This window comes from Heterodontus francisci, chromosome 6 (genome assembly GCF_036365525.1).
Source record: "Heterodontus francisci isolate sHetFra1 chromosome 6, sHetFra1.hap1, whole genome shotgun sequence".
Classification (NCBI taxonomy): domain Eukaryota; kingdom Metazoa; phylum Chordata; class Chondrichthyes; order Heterodontiformes; family Heterodontidae; genus Heterodontus; species Heterodontus francisci.
In genome coordinates this window covers 113,316,092-113,336,100 of record NC_090376.1, presented here as the reverse complement: position 1 = coordinate 113,336,100, position 20,009 = coordinate 113,316,092, and the positions used below count along the sequence as shown (strand labels likewise).

Below are 20,009 nucleotides of genomic sequence, written 5' to 3'. Positions count from 1 at the left end.
GCAATTTGGGGTTTGGCAGCACACTGGCTGGGAGGAACACTGCCAGGGATAGGAAAACAGCAAATTACATTGTTAGAGGACAAAGTGAAGGGCCACACTTTGAGCCATAGACTGCACAGTCGAGCAAAAGTTTCTGCAGCAAAATGCTTTCCAAAGATTTACAACACTAAACTAGCAACTCTATGAGGAACGAAGTGCTTTTATTCACAACTGATTAATTATTAATGGTTTTTCTCTAACATTACAAATGCAATATTAACTTGTAAGTTCACAGTTGGAGCAAAATACAAATGGCAGCTCATAATAAATTTGCAACATTTTTGCATCAATTTGATTTCTTTGCCTTTTTTCAGGACCTTCATGAATCAGGCACACTGACCTTTGTGGAAGGCATGGTCTCACAGTTTTGGGGCTTATCCTTGTGAGCTTGAATCTTTCTGTATAAGTAATTGTGAGATCTTTACCTCATGAGAGACAATGTCAGCAGCAGCGATGGCAGACCTGGGTGGAGAATAAGTGCAGCAACAAAGGAGTTAAAGCAACATCTGCAAAACAATTATAGTGATGCCCCAACCAGGGAACGAGCCAATTTCTGAGTAGCTGGGGAGTGTTTCTAGTTAATAGTCTAGAAAGTGAAGGTATGCCATAGCCCTATAAATGCATAACATGTGGGAAATCCTGAACGCTTCTCGTGGCCTGGACGACTACATGTGCAGGGAGTGTCTCCAGCTAGAGCAGCTCGAGCTCCGGGAGTCGGAGCTTGAGTGGCAGCTGGAATCATTAGTCTCTCCACAAAGCTGATAGTTTCCTGGATAGATGTTTATGGAGGTGGTCACTCAAAGCTTAAAGATGTGCTGGCAGAGAGGGAATGGGAGAAAGAAAAGGAGGACTAGGCAGGCAGGGCAGGGATCCCCTGAGTGCATCTTGCTCTCCAACCAGTATTCAGTTCTGAATACTGATGAGAGTGATGCTTCTTCTGGGGAGTGTAGGCAAAGCCAAGACCATGGCACCATGGGTGGCTCAGCTGCACAGGATGGGAGGAAGAAGAGTGGAAGAGCAACAGGAGTAGAGCATTCAATATTGAGGGGAACAGACAGGTGCTTCCCAGGCCAGTGATGCGACTCCAGGATTGTTCGTTGCCTCCCTGGTGCCAGGGTCTAGGATGTCACTGAGCAGCTGCAGGACATTCTGAGAGTGTAAGGGTGAACAGCCAGAGGTTGTGGCCCATATTGGCACCAATGACATAGGCAGAAAGAGGGATGAGGTCCTGCAGGCAGAGTTTAGGGAGCTAGGAGAGAGACTGAAAAGGAGAATCTCAAAGGTAGTAATCTCTGGATTACTCCTGGTGCCACATGCTAGTGAGTACAGGAATAGGATGATAGAGCTGATGAATACGTGACTGGAGAGATGTTGCAGGAGGGAGGGCTCTAGATTCCTGAGGCATTGGACCACTTCTGGGGGAGAAGCGACCTGTAGAGGCCGGACAGGGCTGGAACCAATATCCTCACAGGGGGTTTTGCGAGTGCTGCTGGGAAGGGTTTAAACTAGCTTAGTGGGGGCTAAGAACATGAGAGTAGATTCAGAAGGGAGGGAAGAAAAGTTGAAAATGGAAGGCAGAAAATTAGGAAGCATATTTGGAAGCAGAGGAAACAAAGGAAAGAAAATAGACAACGAGGAATTTTGGCAGTGCTAAATGGTATATCCTTCAAAGCAAGAAGTCTAGGGAATAAGGCGGATGATCTGAGAGCACAGATTGACATGCAGAAGTATGATATTATAACTACTACTGAGACACGGCTGAAAGAAGGGCAGGAATGGCAGCTCAACATTCTTGTTTACAGAGTATTCTGACAAGATAGAGAGGGGGATAAAAAAAGGCAGGTGGGTCATAATATTGAAAAAGGAAACAATTATAGTTCTGAAGAGGGATGATATGGTAGAAGTATCCCTAAATAAAACCATATGGTTTGAACTGCCAATTGGCAGAGGGCACATAGATTAGTGAAATGAATACATGGTTCAAAGACTGGTGTGGGAGAAGTGGGTTTCGGTTCTTGGGGCACTGGCACCAGTACTGGGGAAAGTGGGGGTTATACCGTTGGGACGGTCTGGACCTGGATCATGCTGGGACTAGTGTTCTAGCAAACTGTGTAACTAGGGAAGTAGAGAGGGCTTTAAACGAAACAAGTGGGGTGAGGGATCAGGCCTAATGTAGCAAATCAAGGAGTAGAGTCAAGGTAGGAGAGCAGAATAGTAATATGGCAAATAAAGGTCAGAGAATGGCAGGAGGGACAGAGAGAAAAAAAATCTAAGAACACACCAACAGTCAAGACTAGATGTTATAAAGATAACAAAAAGACAAAACTAAAGGCTTTGTATCTGAATGCATGTAGCATTCATAACAAAATAGATGAACTGATAGCTCACATTGAAGGAAATAAATATGATCTGATAAACACTACAGAGACATAGCTGCAGGATGACAAGGATTGGGTCCTGAATATTGAGGGGTATATGGCATTCAAGAAGAATAGGAAGCTAGGTAAATGTGGAGGGGTAGCACTGTTAATCAAGGATGGCATTGGTGCAATAGTTAGAGATGTCCTTGGTTCAGGAGATCAGGATGTAGAATCAGTTTGGGTGGAAATGAGGAATAGTAGGGGAAATAAGTCATCAGTGGGAGTGGTCTACAAGCCCCAGAACAGTAACCACAATGTAGGACGAAGTATACAAGAAGAAATATTGGGTGCTTGTGATAAAGGGATGGGAATAATCATGGGTGATTTTAATCTATCTATAAACTGGAAAAATCAGATTGGCAATAGTAGCTTGGATGAAGAGTTCATAGAATGCTTTTGAGATAGTTTCATAGAGCAGCACATTCTAGAATCAACCAGAGAGCAGGCTATGTTAGATTTGATATTGTGTAATGTGACAGGATTAATCAATGACCTCAGAGTAAAGGCACTTCTTGGTAGCAGCAACCATAACATAATTGAATTTTACATATAGTTTGAGGGAGAGAAGGTCTAAGACGAGTATTTTAAACTTTAAAAAGGCCATGAAAGCTGAGCTAGCTGAAGTGAACTGGGTTATTAGACTAGGAGATAAATATATAGAGAAACAGTGGCAGACATTTAAGAGGATATTTCAGAATACTCAGGATACATATATTCCTACTATAAAGAAAAATTCTAAGGGGAGGATCCACATCCATGGTTCGCTAAAGAAGTTAAGGAAAGCATCAAACTTAAGGGAAAAGCATACAATTGTGCAAAGATAAGTGGAAGGTCAGATGATTGGTCAGAATATAAAGAATGGCAGAGAATGACTGAAAGGTTAATCAGGAGAAAGAAATTAGAGTATGAGAGGAAGTTAGATAGGAACGTAAAAATGATAGCAAGAGTTTCTACAGGCATTTAAAAAGGAACAGACTAAGTAAGTGAGTGTTGGTCTTCTAGAGAGTGAGAATGGGAGTTAATAGTAGATAATAAGGAAATGGTGGATGAAATGAACAAATATTTCGCTTCTGTCTTCATGATTGAGGATACAAAAAACATTCCAGTAATAGCTGTGAATCAGGAGGTGAAAGGAAGAGAGGAACTTGGTGTAATTACAATCACCAGGGAAGTGGTATTGAGCAAACTGATGGAGCTGCGGGCTGACAAGTCCACGGGTCCTGATGGGCTTCATCCTAAGCTCTTAAAAGAGGTGGCTAATGAGGTAGTAGATGCGTCGGCATTTATTTTTCAAAATTCACTAGAATCTGGAAAGGTTCCATCAGACTGGAAAGTAGCAAATATGCAAGAAGCATATGCAAGAAGCGGGGAGGCAGAAAACAAATAACTATAGGCCAGTTAGCTTGATGTCTGTCGTGGGGAAGGTGTTAGAATCGATCATTAAGGAGGCTATAGCTGGGCACGTAGAAAAACTCAAGGTAACTGAGAACAGTCAGCATGGTTTTGTGAAAGGGAAATCATGTTTAACCAATTTATTGGAGTTCTTTGAAGGAGTAACATGCACTGTGGATAAAGGGGAGCACGTTGGTGTACTGTACTTGGATTTCCAGAAGGCATTGACAAGGTGCCACACAAAAGGTTATTGCGCAAAGTAGGAGCTCATGGTGTAGTGGGGGGTAACATATTAGCATGGACAGAAGATTGGCTAGCTGGCAGAAAACAGAGAGTATGCATAAATGAGTCCTTTTCTGATTGGCAGGATGTGACAAGTGGAGACCCACAGGGGTCTGTACTGGGGCCTCAACTTTTTACAATTTATATCAATGACTTAGATGAGGGGAGCAATGGCATGGTAGCTACATTTGCAGATAACACAAAGATAGGTAGGAAAGTATGTTGTGAAGAGAACATAAGGAGGTTGCAGACCGATAGGTTGAGTGATTGGGCAAAAATCAGGCAGATGGAGTATAATGTGGGAAAATGTGAAGTTGTTCACTTTGGCAGGAAGAATAAAAATCAGAGTATTACCTAAACAGAGAATGACTGCAGAATTCTGAGGTGCAGAGGGATCTAGGTGTTGAGTCACAAAAAGTTAGTATGCAGATCCTGCACATAATAAAGAAGGCTAATGGAATGCTATCCCTTATTACAAGAGGAATTGAAAATAAAAGTAAGGATGTTATGCTTCAGTTATACAGGGCATTGGTGAGACCACATCTTGAATACTGTGTGCAGTTTTGGTCTCCTTATTTAAGGAAGGATGTAAATGCATTGGAGGCGGTTTAGAGGAGGTTTACTAGATTGATACCTGGAAGGAGTGCAGGAAGGAAAGATACCACTTATGAGGAAAATTTGGACAGACTGAGCTAGTTTTCACTGGAGTTCAGAAGAGTGAGGGGAGATTTGATTGAAGTTTATAAGATCCTGAACGTTCTTGACAAGGTGGATGTGGAAAGGATGTTTCCTCTTGTGGGTGAGTCCAGAACTAAGGGACACTGTTTTAAAATTAGAGGTCGCCCTTTTAGGACAGAGAGCAAGAGAATTTTTTTCCTCAGAGGGTTGTGCAATTTGGAATTCTGCCTCAAAAGGTGGTCATTGAATATTTTTAAGGCGGAGGTAGACAGATTCTTGTTCGGCAAGGGAATCAAAGGTTATCGGGGTTAAATGGGAGTGTGGAATTCGAGACGCCAACAGATCAGCTATGATCTTATTGAATGGTGGAGCAGGCTAGAGGGGCCAAATGGCCTACTTCTGCTCTTAATTCGCATGTCTGTATGAACTGAAGAACAAAAAAAGGGCAATCACACTACTGGGAATGTACTATAGACCCCCAAACATTCAGAGGGAGATGGAAGAGCAAATATGTAGACAAATCTCTGAGAAGTGCAAAACAATATAATAGTAATAGTGGGGGAATTCAATAACCCTAATATTAACTGGGAAAGAATTAATTTGAAAGGAGCAGAATTCTTAAAATGCATTCGGAAGAACATTTTTTAGGCAGTTACGCAGCAAGCCCAACACGAAAGGAGGCAGTTCTGGATTAGCATTAGGGAATGAAGCTGGGTAGGTGGAAGGGGTATCAGTTAGGGAATATTTTTGTGGAAGTCATCATAATTCAGTTAGATTTAGTGTAGTTATGGAAAAGGACAAAGATAGACCAGGAATAAAAGTTCTCAATTGGCGAAAAGCTAATTTTACTAAGCTGAGATGTGATTCAGTTAAAGTGGACTGGAAACAGCTACCTCAAGGTAAATCAGTGCCAGGTCAGTGCCAGGTGTTCAAGGAAGAGATAGTGAGGGCTCAGAGCAAGTATGTTCCCTTAAAGAGAAAGGGTGGGACTAACAAATCCAGATCCCCCTGGTTGTCAAGGGGCTTAAGGGAGAGGATAAAGACAAAAAAGGGGAACTTATAACAGATACCGAGGGCTCAAACTGTAGAAAATCTGGAGGAGTACATAAAGTGCAGGGGTGAAATTAAAAAGAAAATTAGGAAAGTAAAGAGAGGTCATGAAAACATATTGGCAAGTAAAATCAAAGAAAACCTGAAGATTTTTTATAAATACAAAAAGAGCAAAATGATAACGAAAGAAAGACTGAGGCTGATGTGGGGCCTGTATATGGAGGAGAAGGACATGGGTATGTTTCGCAATGAATACTTTGCACCTGTTTTCAGAAAAGATAGGGATGTTTAGGCATTGCAATCAGGGACGAGGTGTGTGAAATATTAGATGAAATTAACATAGTGAGAGAGGAAGTATTAAGGGGTTAAACATCTTTGAAAGTGGATAAATCCCAGGCTTGGATGAAATGTATCCTAGGTTTTTAAGGGAAATAAGAGAAGAAATAGCACACTCTCTGACAATCATTTTCTAATCCTCGCTGGCTACAGGCATGGTGCCAGAGGACTGGAGGACAGCTAACATTGTGTCATTGTTTAAAAAGGGAGAAAGGGATAGACTGAGTAATTACAGGCCAGTCTGTCTCACCTCGGTGGTGGAAAAATTATTGGAAAAAATTCTGAGTGACACGATAAATAATCATGGGTGATTGTAATCTACAGATAGATTGGACAAATCAGATTGGCAAAGGTAGCTTGGAAGATGAGTTCATGGATTGTTTTCAGGACAGTTTCTTAGAGCAGCACATTCTGGAGCCAACCAGAGAGCAGGCTATTCTAGATATAGTAAGTGTGTAATGAGACAAAGTTAATTAATGACCTCGTAATAAAGGCACCCCGAGGTAGCAGTGATCACAACATGATTGAATTTCGCATTCAGTTTGAGGATGAGAAGAGTGGATCTAAGGCTAGTGTTTTAAACTTAAATCAGGGTAATTATGAGGGTATGAAGACAGAGCTGGTAAACTGGGAAATTAGATTAAGGGATAGGTCAGTCAAGATGTAGTGGCAGATATTTAAGGAGACATTTCATGTTATATATGTATATATTGTTATACTATCTGTAAAGTGTTAGGAACTAATTAGCTAGGAACTAGTTATGTGTAAGTATTCCAGTAGGGGGGCACATTCACGGCTGCACTGGGGAGTCATGATATATGTAACACAAGAACCAGTTGAACCAGGTTCTACAGCCAAAGCATGGTGCTGATGAAATAAGACTGACTCCAGCCTGTTGCAAGTTTAAAGTGTGATTCTTTTCCAACATCTGGAAACAACATAAAGACAAAACATGGTGGTAGCGAGTGTCTGTGAGTAAACCTACAATATTTTTTAAAGCATCAGATTGAGAAAAGTGACCCAAATTAGTGCCAGAGAGATAGAAAAACTGAGTGACTTATGCGAAAACGGCAAAAAAAAAGATCAAAATGTCAGCTGGGACAGGAATGAATACACTGCTACAGCCCATCATGAATTGAGGAGCTGATGATGTCATAGAGGCATTTCAGAAGTTTAAACAAAAGTGCAATTTGGAATTCAGTAGTTTCCTAAAAGGCACTGGTGAAGAGGAGATGTTCAGCTATATCCTTCCGTGGGCTGGAGAGAAAGGATTAAATTTATTTAACAGCTGGGACCTAAGCGAAGAGGACAGCAGAAAGAGGAGACGATAGCTATTGAAGTACCACCCAGACCATGGCATACTGTAGGAGTCGATTTATTCACACATATTCAAGAGTGGTATCTTATAGTCGCAGACTACTACTCAAAATTCCCTTTTATCCGGAAGGTGAAAGAGTTGAGAGCCACAACAAAAAGTTCAGCAGTACGAGTTCTGTTCACTGAGCAAGGGATTCCTGAAAGATTAGTATGTGACAACGGCACCCAATTTACATCCAGAGTATTTAAGGAATTCGCGGACCAGCATGGGTTCTACACCATCACATCAGCACCACACTACCCATGGGGACACGGATTGATAGAAAGACGCATCCAGACGGTCAAAAGAACACTTGTGAAATGCCAAGAGATGAAGGAAGACCCAAACCTGGCCTTATTGTCACTCCGATCCACACTTCTCAAGGCTGACATGAAATCACCTGCAGAAATCACCTGTTAAAAGGAAGAAAATATAAGACAACTGCCAAGCAAAATACATCCTTTAAGTGACCAGGAGGAAGTGAGACAACAACTCATTGAAGCACAGGTAAGAGGAGAGCAACACATCAACAAATATGATTAATCCCTACCCAAGCTGTTGAACGGACAAACTGTACACACACAGGATCCAATCATGAAAACCTGGAGCCCAGCAAAAGTTGTTTGTGAAGCTGAGACTCCAAGGTCATATATCATTGAGACCGAAACCAGTAACCAAATGAGAAGGAACAGAATCCATATTCAACCTACACTGGAGCTGGAACAACAGAAAAGACCATCAACATCGGAAACTTCACTATCCAGCGAGACAACATTAACAACATCACCAGCAAGTGACACAACATCACCTGTACAGCATGCCAACTCACCACCGACAGCAACATATGCCAAATCTACAAGATGGAGGCACAGCATCTTACCACCCAAGTGATACCATGAATAATATTAAAAAAAGAATACACACTATAAAAGACTCTAAAAAGGGGTTCAGATTATTTCCACAAGTCAGATGATAATCTTTTTTATTTATATTGAGTTATATTGATATAGGGGCATTATGTTTTAAAGAAAGATGGATGCTATATATATATATATAATTATAGTATCTGTAAAGTGTTAGGAACTAATCAGCTAGGAACTAGTTGTTATGTGCAAGTGTTCCAGTAGGGGGGCACATTCACAGCTGCATTGGGGAGTCATGTTATATGTAACACAAGAACCAGTTGAACCAGGTTCTACAGCCAAAGCGTGGTGCTGAATTAAACAAGACTGACTCCAGCCTTTTCCAAGTTTAAAGTGTGATTCTTTTCGAACATCTGGGAACCAGAAACAACAGAAATCAAAACATTTCATAACACTCAGCAAAGATACATTCCAGTGAGAAAGAAAGACTCGAAGGGAAGGACAAACCATCCATGGCTAACTAAGGAAATTAAAGATAGTATCAAATTAAAGAAAAAGTGTACAATTCAGTGAAGGGTAGTGACAGGTCAGAAGATAGGACAGAATATAAAAACCAGCAAAGAATGATTAAAAGAATAATAGGGAGAGAGAAATTAGAGTACGAGAGAAAGCTAGCTAGAAATATAAAAATGGATATTAAGAGTTTCTTTAAGAAGGAAAAGAGTAAGTAAAGTGAGTGTAGGTCCTCTAGAGAGTGAGTCTGGGAGTTAATAATGGAAAATAAGGAAATGGTGGAGGAATTGAACAGATTTTCTGCATCTGTCTTAACTGTAGAGAATGTAAATCACATCCCAGGAAAAATTGTGAATCAACAGTTGAAAGGGAGAGAGGAGCTTAAAGCAATTACCATCACCTGGGAAAGGCTACTAAGAAAACTATTAGAACTAAAAGCTGACAAGTCCCCAGGTCCTGATGGATATCTCCTTGGGTTTTAGAAGAAGTGGCTGCTGAGGTAGTGGATACATTGGTTTTTACTTTCCAAAATTCCCTGTTTCTGGAAAGGTCCCATCAGATTGGAAAATAGTGAATGTAACTCTGCTATTCAAGAAAGGAAGAAGACAGAAAGCAGGAAACAACAGGCTAGTGAGCTTAACATCTGTCATAGGGAAAATGCTGGTATCTATTATTAAGGCGGTTATAGCAGGACATTTGGAAAATCTCAATGCAATCAGGCAGAGTCAACATGATTTTATGAAAGGGACATCGTGTTTAACTAATTTATTAGACTTCTTTGACCAAGTAACAAGCAATGTGGATAAAGGGGAACCTATGGATGTGATGTACTTGGATCATCCTCTGCCACTTCCGCAACATCCAGCGTGATGCTACTACCAAACGCATCTCCCCCTCCCTTCCCCTGTCAGCATTCCAAAGGGATCGTTCCCTCCATGACACCCTCGTCCACTCCTCCATTACCCCCACCACTTCATCCACTTCCTACGGCACCTACCCCTGCAATCGCAGGAGGTGTAATACTGCCCATTTACCTCCTCTCTCCTCACTATCCAAGTTCCCAAACACTCATTTCAGGTGAAGCAGCGATTTACTTGTACTTCTTTCAATTTAGCATACTGTATTCGCTGCTCACAATGTGGTCTTCTCTACATAGGGGAGACCAAATGCTGATTGGGTAATCACTTTGCAGAACACCTCCATTCAGTCCGTAAGCATGACCCCAAGCTTCCGGTTGCTGGCCATTTCAACACCACCCCCACCCCTGCCCAAGTAGGCAGGCCAGGGACCATGGAAGGTCTGGTAGGGTAAACTGCATTTACTTTAATGCAAGAAGCCTTACAGGTAAGGCAGATGAATTCAGAGCATGGATCGGTACATGGGATTGTGATATTATAGCTATTACGGAAACGTGGTTGAGGGATGGGCAGGACTGGCAGCTCAATGTTCCGGGGTAACGATGCTTCCGGCGTGACAGAGGTGGAGGTAAGAGAGGAGGGGGAGTTGCAATATTGATTAGGGAGGGCATCACGCAGTACTTAGTGAGGATATCCCGGGGGGCATGTCCAGCGAGGCCATATGGGTAGAACTTAGGAATAAGAAAGGGTGATCACTTTGATGGTCTTATACTATAGGCCCCCCAATAGTCAGATGGAATTGGAGGAGCATATATGTAGGGAAATCACGGATAGGTGTAGGAATTATAGGGTTGTAATAGTAGGTGATTTTAGCTTCCCTAATATTGACTGGGACTGCCTTAGTGCGAAGGGATCAGATGGGGAAGAATTTGTTAAGGGCTTCCAGGATAGTTTTTTGAAGCAGTACTAATGCGTTGCGCAAACGACTACTGGCAACACCTATGCAGTCATATTCAGCTGGCCTCAGACACCGGAAACATCAGAGGAATGTATGATGGCATGAAGAGAGCTCTTGGGCCAACCATCAAGAAGATCACCCCCCTCAAATCTAAATCGGGGGACATAATCACTGACCAACGCAAACAGATGGACCGCTGGGTTGAGCACTACCTAGAACTGTACTCCAGGGAGAATGCTGTCACTGAGACTGCCCTCAATGCAGCCCAGCCTCTACCAGTCATGGATGAGCTGGACATACAGCCAACCAAATCGGAACTCAGTGATGCCATTGATTCCCTAGCCAGCGGAAAAGCCCCTGGGAAGGACAGCATTACCCCTGAAATAATCAAGAGTGCCAAGCCTGCTATACTCTCAGCACTACATGAACTGCTATGCCTGTGCTGGGACGAGGGAGCAGTACCCCAGGACATGCGCGATGCCAACATCATCACCCTCTATAAAAACAAAGGTGACCGCGGTGACTGCAACAACTACCGTGGAATCTCCCTGCTCAGCATAGTGGGGAAAGTCTTTGCTCGAGTCGCTCTGAACAGGCTCCAGAAGCTGGCCGAGCGCGTCTACCCTGAGGCACAGTGTGGCTTTCGTGCAGAGAGATCGACTATTGACATGCTGTTCTCCCTTCGTCAGATACAGGAGAAATGCCGTGAACAACAGATGCCCCTCTACATTGCTTTCATTGATCTCACCAAAGCCTTTGACCTCGTCAGCAGACGTGGTCTCTTCAGACTACTAGAAAAGATCGGATGTCCACCAAAGCTACTAAGTATCATCACCTCATTCCATGACAATATGAAAGGCACAATTCAACATGGTGGCTCCTCATCAGAGCCCTTTCCTATCCTGAGTGGTGTGAAACAGGGCTGTGTTCTCGCACCCACACTTTTTGGGATTTTCTTCTCCCTGCTGCTTTCACATGCGTTCAAATCCTCTGAAGAAGGAATTTTCCTCCACACAAGATCAGGGGGCAGGTTGTTCAACCTTGCCCGTCTAAGAGCGAAGTCCAAAGTACGGAAAGTCCTCATCAGAGAACTCCTCTTTGCTGACGATGCTGCTTTAACATCTCACACTGAAGAATGCCTGCAGAGTCTCATCGACAGGTTTGCGTCTGCCTGCAATGAATTTGGCCTAACCATCAGCCTCAAGAAAACGAACATCATGGGGCAGGATGTCAGAAATGCTCCATCCATCAATATTGGCGACCACGCTCTGGAAGTGGTTCAAGAGTTCACCTACCTAGGCTCAACTATCACCAGTAACCTGTCTCTAGATGCAGAAATCAACAAGCGCATGGGTAAGGCTTCCACTGCTATGTCCAGACTGGCCAAGAGAGTGTGGGAAAATGGCGCACTGACACGGAACACAAAAGTCCGAGTGTATCAGGCCTGTGTCCTCAGTACCTTGCTCTACGGCAGCGAGGCCTGGACAACGTATGCCAGCCAAGAGCGACGTCTCAATTCATTCCATCTTCGCTGCCTTCGGAGAATACTTGGCATCAGGTGGCAGGACTATATCTCCAACACAGAAGTCCTTGAAGCGGCCAACACCCCCAGCTTATACACACTACTGAGTCAGTGGCGCTTGAGATGGCTTGGCCATGTGAGCCGCATGGAAGATGGCAGGATCCCCAAAGACACATTGTACAGCGAGCTCGCCACTGGTATCAGACCCACCGGCCGTCCATGTCTCCGTTATAAAGACGTCTGCAAACGCGACATGAAATCGTGTGACATTGATCACAAGTCGTGGGAGTCAGTTGCCAGCATTCGCCAGAGCTGGCGGGCAGCCATAAAGACAGGGCTAAATTGTGGCGAGTTGAAGAGACTTAGTAGTTGGCAGGAAAAAAGACAGAGGCGCAAGGGGAGAGCCAACTGTGCAACAACCCCAACAAACAAATTTCTCTGCAGCACCTGTGGAAGAGCCTGTCACTCCAGAATTGGCCTCTATAGCCACTCCAGGCGCTGCTTCACAAACCACTGACCACCTCCAGGCGCGTATCCATTGTCTCTCGAGATAAGGAGGCCCAAAAGAAACTAATGATGGCCCTACTAGCGAAGGGGCTACACTTGACCTCCTCTTAGGAAATGAGGCTGGGCAGGTGGTTGATGTGTCAGTGGGGGAGCACTTTGGGACCAGTGACCATAACTCTATTAGCTTCAAGATGGTTATGGAAAAGGATAGGACTGGTCCTCAGGTTGAAGTCCTAAATTGGGGGAAGGCTAATTTCGATGGCACATCAGACAGGAACTCTCAAAATTTGAATGGGAGAGGCTGTTTACAGGTAAAGGGACGTCTGGCAAGTGGGAGGCTTTTCAAAGTGAGATAGGAAGAGTTCAGGGCTGGCATGTTCCTGTTAAATGGAAGAGCAAGGCTGGCAAGTTTAGGGAACCTTGGTTGACAAGGGATATTGAGGGTCTGGTCAGGACAAAGAAGGAGGCATATGTTAGGTATAGGCAGCTGGGAACAAGCGAGTCCCTCGAGGAGTATAAGGGATGTAGGATTACACTTAAGAAGGAAATTAGGAGGGTGAAAAGGGGCCATTAGATTTCCCTGGCAGATAAGATAAAGGAGAATCCTAAAAGATTCTATAAGTATATTAAGAATAAAAGGGTAGCTAGGGAAAGAGTTGGTCCCCTTAAGGATCAGTGTGGTAATCTATGTGTGGAGCCACGGGAAATGGGTGAGGTCTTAAATGAATACTTCTCATCTGTATTTATCGTGGAGAAGGTCATGGAAGCTAGTGAGTTTAAGGGAGGGAGCAGCGATATCCTGGAGCATATCAACATTACAAAGGAGGAGGTGTTGGAGGTTTTGAAGCGCATTAAGGTGGATAAATCCCCAGGGCCTGACCGGGTGTATCCTAGGATGCAATGGGAAGCAAGGGAGGAGATTGCTGGGGCCCTGGCAGAGATTTTTGTCTCATCGTTAGCCACAGGTGAGGTACCGGAAGAATGGACGATAGCTGATGTTGTGCCTTTATTTAATAAGGGCAGCAGGGATAAGCCAGGGAACTACAGGTCGGTGAGCCTTACATCAGTGGTGGGAAAGTTATTGGAAGGGATTCTGAGAGACAGGATATATATGAATTTGGAAAGACAAGGTCTGATTAGGGATAGTCAGCATGACTTTGTGCATGGGAAATCATGTCTCACGAATTTGATTGAGCTTTTCGAGGAGGTGACCAGGAGGATTGATGATGGCTGGGCGATGGACGTTGTCTACATGGACTTTAGCAAGGCCTTTGACAAGGTCCTGCATGGTAGGCTGGTCTAGAAGGATCGAACACATGGGATCCAGGGTGAACTAGCCAATTGGATGCAAAATTGGCTTGGTGACAGGAGGCAGAGGGTGGTAGTGGAGAGTTGTTTTTCAGATTGGAGGCCGGTGACCAGTGGTGTGCTGCAGGGATCGATGCTGGGCCCTCTGTTGTTTGTCATCTATATTAATAACTTGGATGTGAATATAGGGGGCATGATTAGTAAGTTTGCAGATGACACCAAAATTGGTGGCATAGTGGATAGTGAAGAAGATTGTCTAAGGTTACAACAGGATATAGATCAACTGGGAAAGTGGGCAAGGGATTGGCAAATGGAATTTAACGCAGACAAATTCGAAGTGATGCATTTTGGGATGTTAAACCAGGGCAGGACATATACAGTGAATGGCAGGGCCCTGGGGAGTGTTGTTGAGCAGAGAGACCTTGGGGTGCAAGTACATAGTTCCCTGAAAGTGGCAACACAGGTAGACAGGGTGGTGAAGAAGGCGTATTGCATGCTTGCCTTCATCGGCCGAGGCACTGAGTACAAGAGTTGGGACGTCATGTTACAGTTGTACATAACGTTGATGAGGCCACATTTGGAGTACTGTGTGCAGTTCTGGTCGCCACACTACAGGAAAGATATGATTAAGCTCGAGAGGGTGCGGAAAAGATTCACAAGGATGTTGCCTGGTTTGGAGGGCTTGAGTTATAAAGAGAGATTGGATAGGCTGGGTCTGTTTTCCCTGGAGCGAAGGAGACTGAGAGGGGACATGATAGAGGTATATAAAATTATGAGAGGCATAGATATGGTAGATAGCCAGAGTCTGTTTTCCATGGTAGGGGTGACTAAAACTAGAGAGCAGAGATTTAAGGTGAGAGGGAGGAGGTTTAAAGGGGATCAATGGGGTAAATATTTCACACAAAGAGTAGTGGGTATCTGGAATGAGCTGCCTGAGGAAATGGTGGAGGCAGGAACAGTAGCAACATTTAAGATGCATCTGGACAGGTACTTGAATGAGCAAGGCGTAGAGGGATATGGAATTAATGCAGGCAGGTGGGATTAGTATAGATCGACATTAAGGTCGGCATGGACGCAGAGGGCCGAAGGGCCTGTTTCTATGCTGTACAATTCTATGACTCTATGACTCATGCTCACATCTCTGTCCTGGGATTGCTGCAGTGTTCCAGCGAACATCAATGGAAGCTTGAGGAACAGCATCTCATTTACCAATTAGGCACGCTACAGCCAGCCGGACTGAACTTTGAATTCAATAATTTCAGAGAATGACTGGCCCCCCCCTTTTTATGTTTAGTTATTTTTTCTTTTTTTCTTTTTTCTTTTTTATCTGATTATTTTATTTTAGGTTTTTTTAGTTTGGTTAGTTTGTTTCTACTGTGCCTACCCACTATTTCCGTTTTTTTAAAATGTAATGTGTGTGCTTGGAGTGCTTTGTGCTTTCCAGTCAATTCACACCCTCTCTGTACTAATGCTTTGTTTTTCAGCACACCATTAACATACCGTTTGCCTTTGTTCCATGACCTTCTGGTCAGTTATTCTCTGTGACCATGTCCTATCAACACCTTCTGTTTTTTTATCTCTTGCCCCACCCCACCCCGCTTTACTTGCTTAAAATTTTTTACATTTCTAATATTTGTCGGTTCTGAAGAAGGGTCACTGACTTGAAACGTTAACTCTGCTTCTCTCTCCACAGATGCTACCAGACCTGCTGAGTATTTCCAGAATTTCTTGTTTTTATTTCAGATTTCCAGCATCTGCAGTATTTTCTTTTATATTACTACAATGGAGGTTCTGTTTTTAATTTCCTCCCTACCTCTGACCACAGGGTTTCAACTCCTTTCCTTTTAATGTCATTGTTTCCCACATGGACCATGACTTGGCTGTTCCCCTATCTCCTCAAAATGCCCCAGATCCTGGCACCAGGGAGCAAATCCACCCGAAGAGATAGTTGAAGAAATGACTGTCTATGCCCCTGAATCCCTTGCGACCACTGCATTTCTATCCTTGATGTGCCTTTTCGTGCTGTCATTTGGCCCAGGGTACTGTGGATGTACTCTGGACTTTGCTTTCCCAAGATGTCGCCACACTCACTGGTATCCAATCCTGAAAACTGGTTTGATAGTGCCACATTCCCTAAGGATTCCTGGACTGCATGCTTCTTCCTACCCTGCTGTATGACCACCCACATACTATCCTCCTGAACACTCTGTAGCTCTGGGATGACCACCTCCAGGAATTTGCACTCCACGGAATTCTCAGCCTCTTGTATGCCCTGTAGTGACTCCAGCTGCTCCTCAAGCTCAGAAACCCTGAGCTTAAGTCCAAGCACTGGAGGCGCTTACATGGTTATCCATGACACACAAAGCAGCATAGTGTTCCCACATGGCACCACAATTGCAGGCAACAGGTCTTGTGGTCCCACCATTTTGATTAATGATTAGATCTAATTAATTTCTCTAATAATTTACTGTTGCCCCTTGGTTTAAAGCACTTAGCCTCTTCCTTCCCTCTAAACAGAATTTCCAATCTAACCAAATGTATAGCAAACCATTCTGTTTCGCAGGTACTCCCAGATCAGTGCCCACAGTTCTCAGGAGAAGAAATTTAGAAAAGTTCAAAAAAATCAGACACACAAAGAGAATATATGAAATCACGTAATTAATGATTTATAAAAAGTGTTCTAAAGGCACATAAATAACAAAATGAAAATTAAACTAGGGTCAAGGTCACTAAAGGATGAGCAACATAATGATAAAGAAATGGCAGGAGTATTGAATAACTACTTATCTTCAGTTTTTACTGAAGAAAATAACAATTCACGAGAAGATGAGCTTAAAAAGAATACTAATACAGTTGAGATAGAAGGGGAGATAATAATTGTCAAACTAGCAAAACTAAAAGAGGATAAAACTCCAAGACTGGGTGGTATGCCCCCATGCATACTCAAGGAAACTAGGGAGATGGTAGGAGAGGCAAGTTGGAGTCATAGCTAGCACAAAAGAAAATGGTTATGGTTGCTGGAGGCCAATCATCTCAGCCCCAGGACGTCGCTGAAGGAGTCTCTCAGGGTAGTGTCCCAGGCCCAGCCATCATCAGTTGCTTCATCAATGGCCTTCCCTCCATCATAAGGTCAGAAGTGGGGATGTTCACTGATGATTGCTCAATGTTCAGCACCATTCACAACTTCTCAGATACTGAAGCAGTCTGTGTCCACAGGCAGCAAGTCCTGGACAACATTCAGGCCTGGACTGATAAGTGGCAAGTAACTTCTTTTAATTTATTGTCAGGCACACCAGAAGTGCAATGATACAACAATCATGGACTAACTCTGAAGAGTTATGAAAACTGACTATATCTTTAAAAAATGACCCAAAGTGAACAATGGTCTAAAATGGCCACTGAAGAAAAAGGGATTGGCCATTTGTGTATTCAAGCTGTCTGACAAAGACAAAGGACAAATCTTCAAAACAAAGATATGTCAATTGAACCCATCCTACACCAATTCTAAATCATTCCAGAAATGAACGTCTTCTACTGAAACAAAGAAGGCGTGAGTAGCCATATCCTGGGTCATTGTGCGATTGCCATGGGGAAGAAACCAGAGTGTCTTTTTACAGGAGGTGAGAGGTAACAGCTTTACCTTAAAAAAAAGACAGCCAGAGAGAAAGAAAGAAGCAACATTCTAACAGCTTGTGTTCGAGCCAAGCCAAAAGTACATGCCCTGCTGCAGAACCCTACATCTACATTATACAGCAGTGAGAGTGAGAAGTAACCCACCGTCTTCAAAGGTACCTTCAATCAAGAAAGAAATATAGAATCATCTCAGGCCTGCATCCATTGAGAACTTGATTCAATGGCTGGGATTTCGTGCAGGAGGTGGGGTTCCTGACGTTGGGCTGAAAGGTCTGGGGGTTCCCCCATCTCTGACCCCTGGAGCAATCCTCCGATCTTTTGGGGTCAAAGTTTAAGGATGAGGGAGTCCTATCCCTTTAAACATTTAATAGGGACGGGGATCTCACTCCCAAGAGCTGCAAGCCAATCACAGGGCCGACAGCTCAGCAGCATCGGCAGCGCTACCAGGAGCAGTTGCTACTGCTGGTATTGCAGACGCCTCGGATACAGGAACTCTGCTCAGGCTGCATTCAGAGAACTATGCACAAATCTGGTTTCATACTATGGAAAGGCTAAGAAGCAGAGGGGAAAATACAAAACAAAATTAACAAGATGTCACCAGAACTGAGAGTATAGATATCAACAAATATTGAACAATTGGGGTTTTTCTCTATAGAAAGCTGATAAGAGTTCTTTAAAATGAGGAATGGATTGTCCATAAATAATTAATAAATGAATTAATTAATTGCTCATAAACCCAAAAGGGGAAGGAGAAATTTCTTTACTCCGAGAGTGGTTAAAATATGGAACTTGCTATTGCAGAAAGTGGTTGAAGCAAATAGCTTGGATGCTTTCAAAAGGAAACCAGAAGAGTACATGAGAGGAAAGGGAATTAAAAAGATATGTTGAAAGGCTAAGGTGAGGTAGATGGAATGGGAGAAGACACATGTGGAGTAAGCCAGTAGAGACCAGTTGGGCTGAATGGCCTGTTTCTGTGCTGAACATTCTTTGTAATTTTACAGCACTGAAACAGGCTATTTAGCCCAACAGTTTTCTTCATATAAGCCTCCTTCCAGCTTACTTCATCACACCCTATCAACATATCCTTCTATTCCTTTCTCTTACATATACTCGCTTTCTGTTAAATGCATCCATGCTATTCAGCTAAAACACTTTGTGTGATAGCAAATTTCACATTCTCTGGCTAAAGAAGCTTCTCTTGAATTCCTTATTGGATATATTATGGCTATATCATTCTTATACTTATGGCTCCTAGTTTTGGACTCTCCACAAGTGGAAGTACCTTCTCTACATCAACCCTATCAAACCTCTTTACAATTTTAAAGACTTTCACGGAGTTACTCACCTTCTAGAGTATAGAACCCCTGCCTGTTCTGTCCGTCTAGATCGTTGTACCCTTTCTGTTCTGTTATTATCCTTGTAAATCTGTTTTGTGCTTTCTCCAGTGTGTCTATATTTTTTTTAAAATATGGAGCCTTGTGATTTCTCTGCCTGGATTGGGTCGAGAGGCAGCAGTAGCTGTCAATCAGTTGACAATACTTTTTCAAGGGAGTGCAACAGGTCATTTGAAAAAAATGTAATAAAGCTTTTAATCGGGAGAACTTTTGGGTCGCCTTGAAAACACAAACACAACCATAATGTTTTTCCTAATTCACATTGGGTGTTTGAGCATGTAAAACATAGAAAGCAAATGTGATGCAATGATTAGCCTTGAGAATATTACTAATTATTTACAACCATTGTAAATTGTTAATTTACTATTTGTATAAAAAATACTTTTGAATTGGTGGTGATCTGCGGCCGTGGAATCATGTACCATAGTCAGAACCTTCAGGAGTGAAGCAAAGGAAAGAAACATTTAAAAAAAAACTTGGGGGGAGGGGACAGGATTAACAAGAACAGTATCTGTAATCAGAACAGCTAGATTTTAAATACATGCCTGTTTCCGCACACATTATATTTTTAGCAGTTAATTACATTGAAGTGTGCAGACTAGTACTCCACATGCAATTTCAAATGATTCACACCCACTTGCTTTTCATTTTCTTTCTTTTCAGGGTTGCTATCTGCTTTCTCATTTTGTTTCTGAGCTTTTTTTCATTCTGTATTTACTTTTGTCCTTCACAGTGAATTTATAGGACTCTGGACACAGCTCAATACCATGGTTTGAGTGGAGGAGGTCTACCCGTTACCGGACCAGCTTCAATCAGAAATATTGGGCTAAAAATTCATCTGTGCCATTAATTAGACACGGGGTTGTGATTTTTGACCTATCTGTACATGTTCATTGGAGA

General features: G+C 43.0%; 1 long non-coding RNA gene across 1 annotated transcript; it reads right to left on the bottom strand.

Moving 5' to 3' along the window:
- Positions 1-232: 232 nt before the first annotated feature.
- LOC137371008 (uncharacterized) lies at positions 233-19,188 on the bottom strand. The gene is made up of 3 exons (XR_010975163.1): positions 19,061-19,188; positions 7,903-7,967; positions 233-501 (listed from the first exon to the last, which is right to left on the bottom strand). It is a non-coding gene; the product is annotated as an uncharacterized lncRNA (long non-coding RNA).
- Between the last annotated feature and the right edge of the window lie 821 nt (positions 19,189-20,009).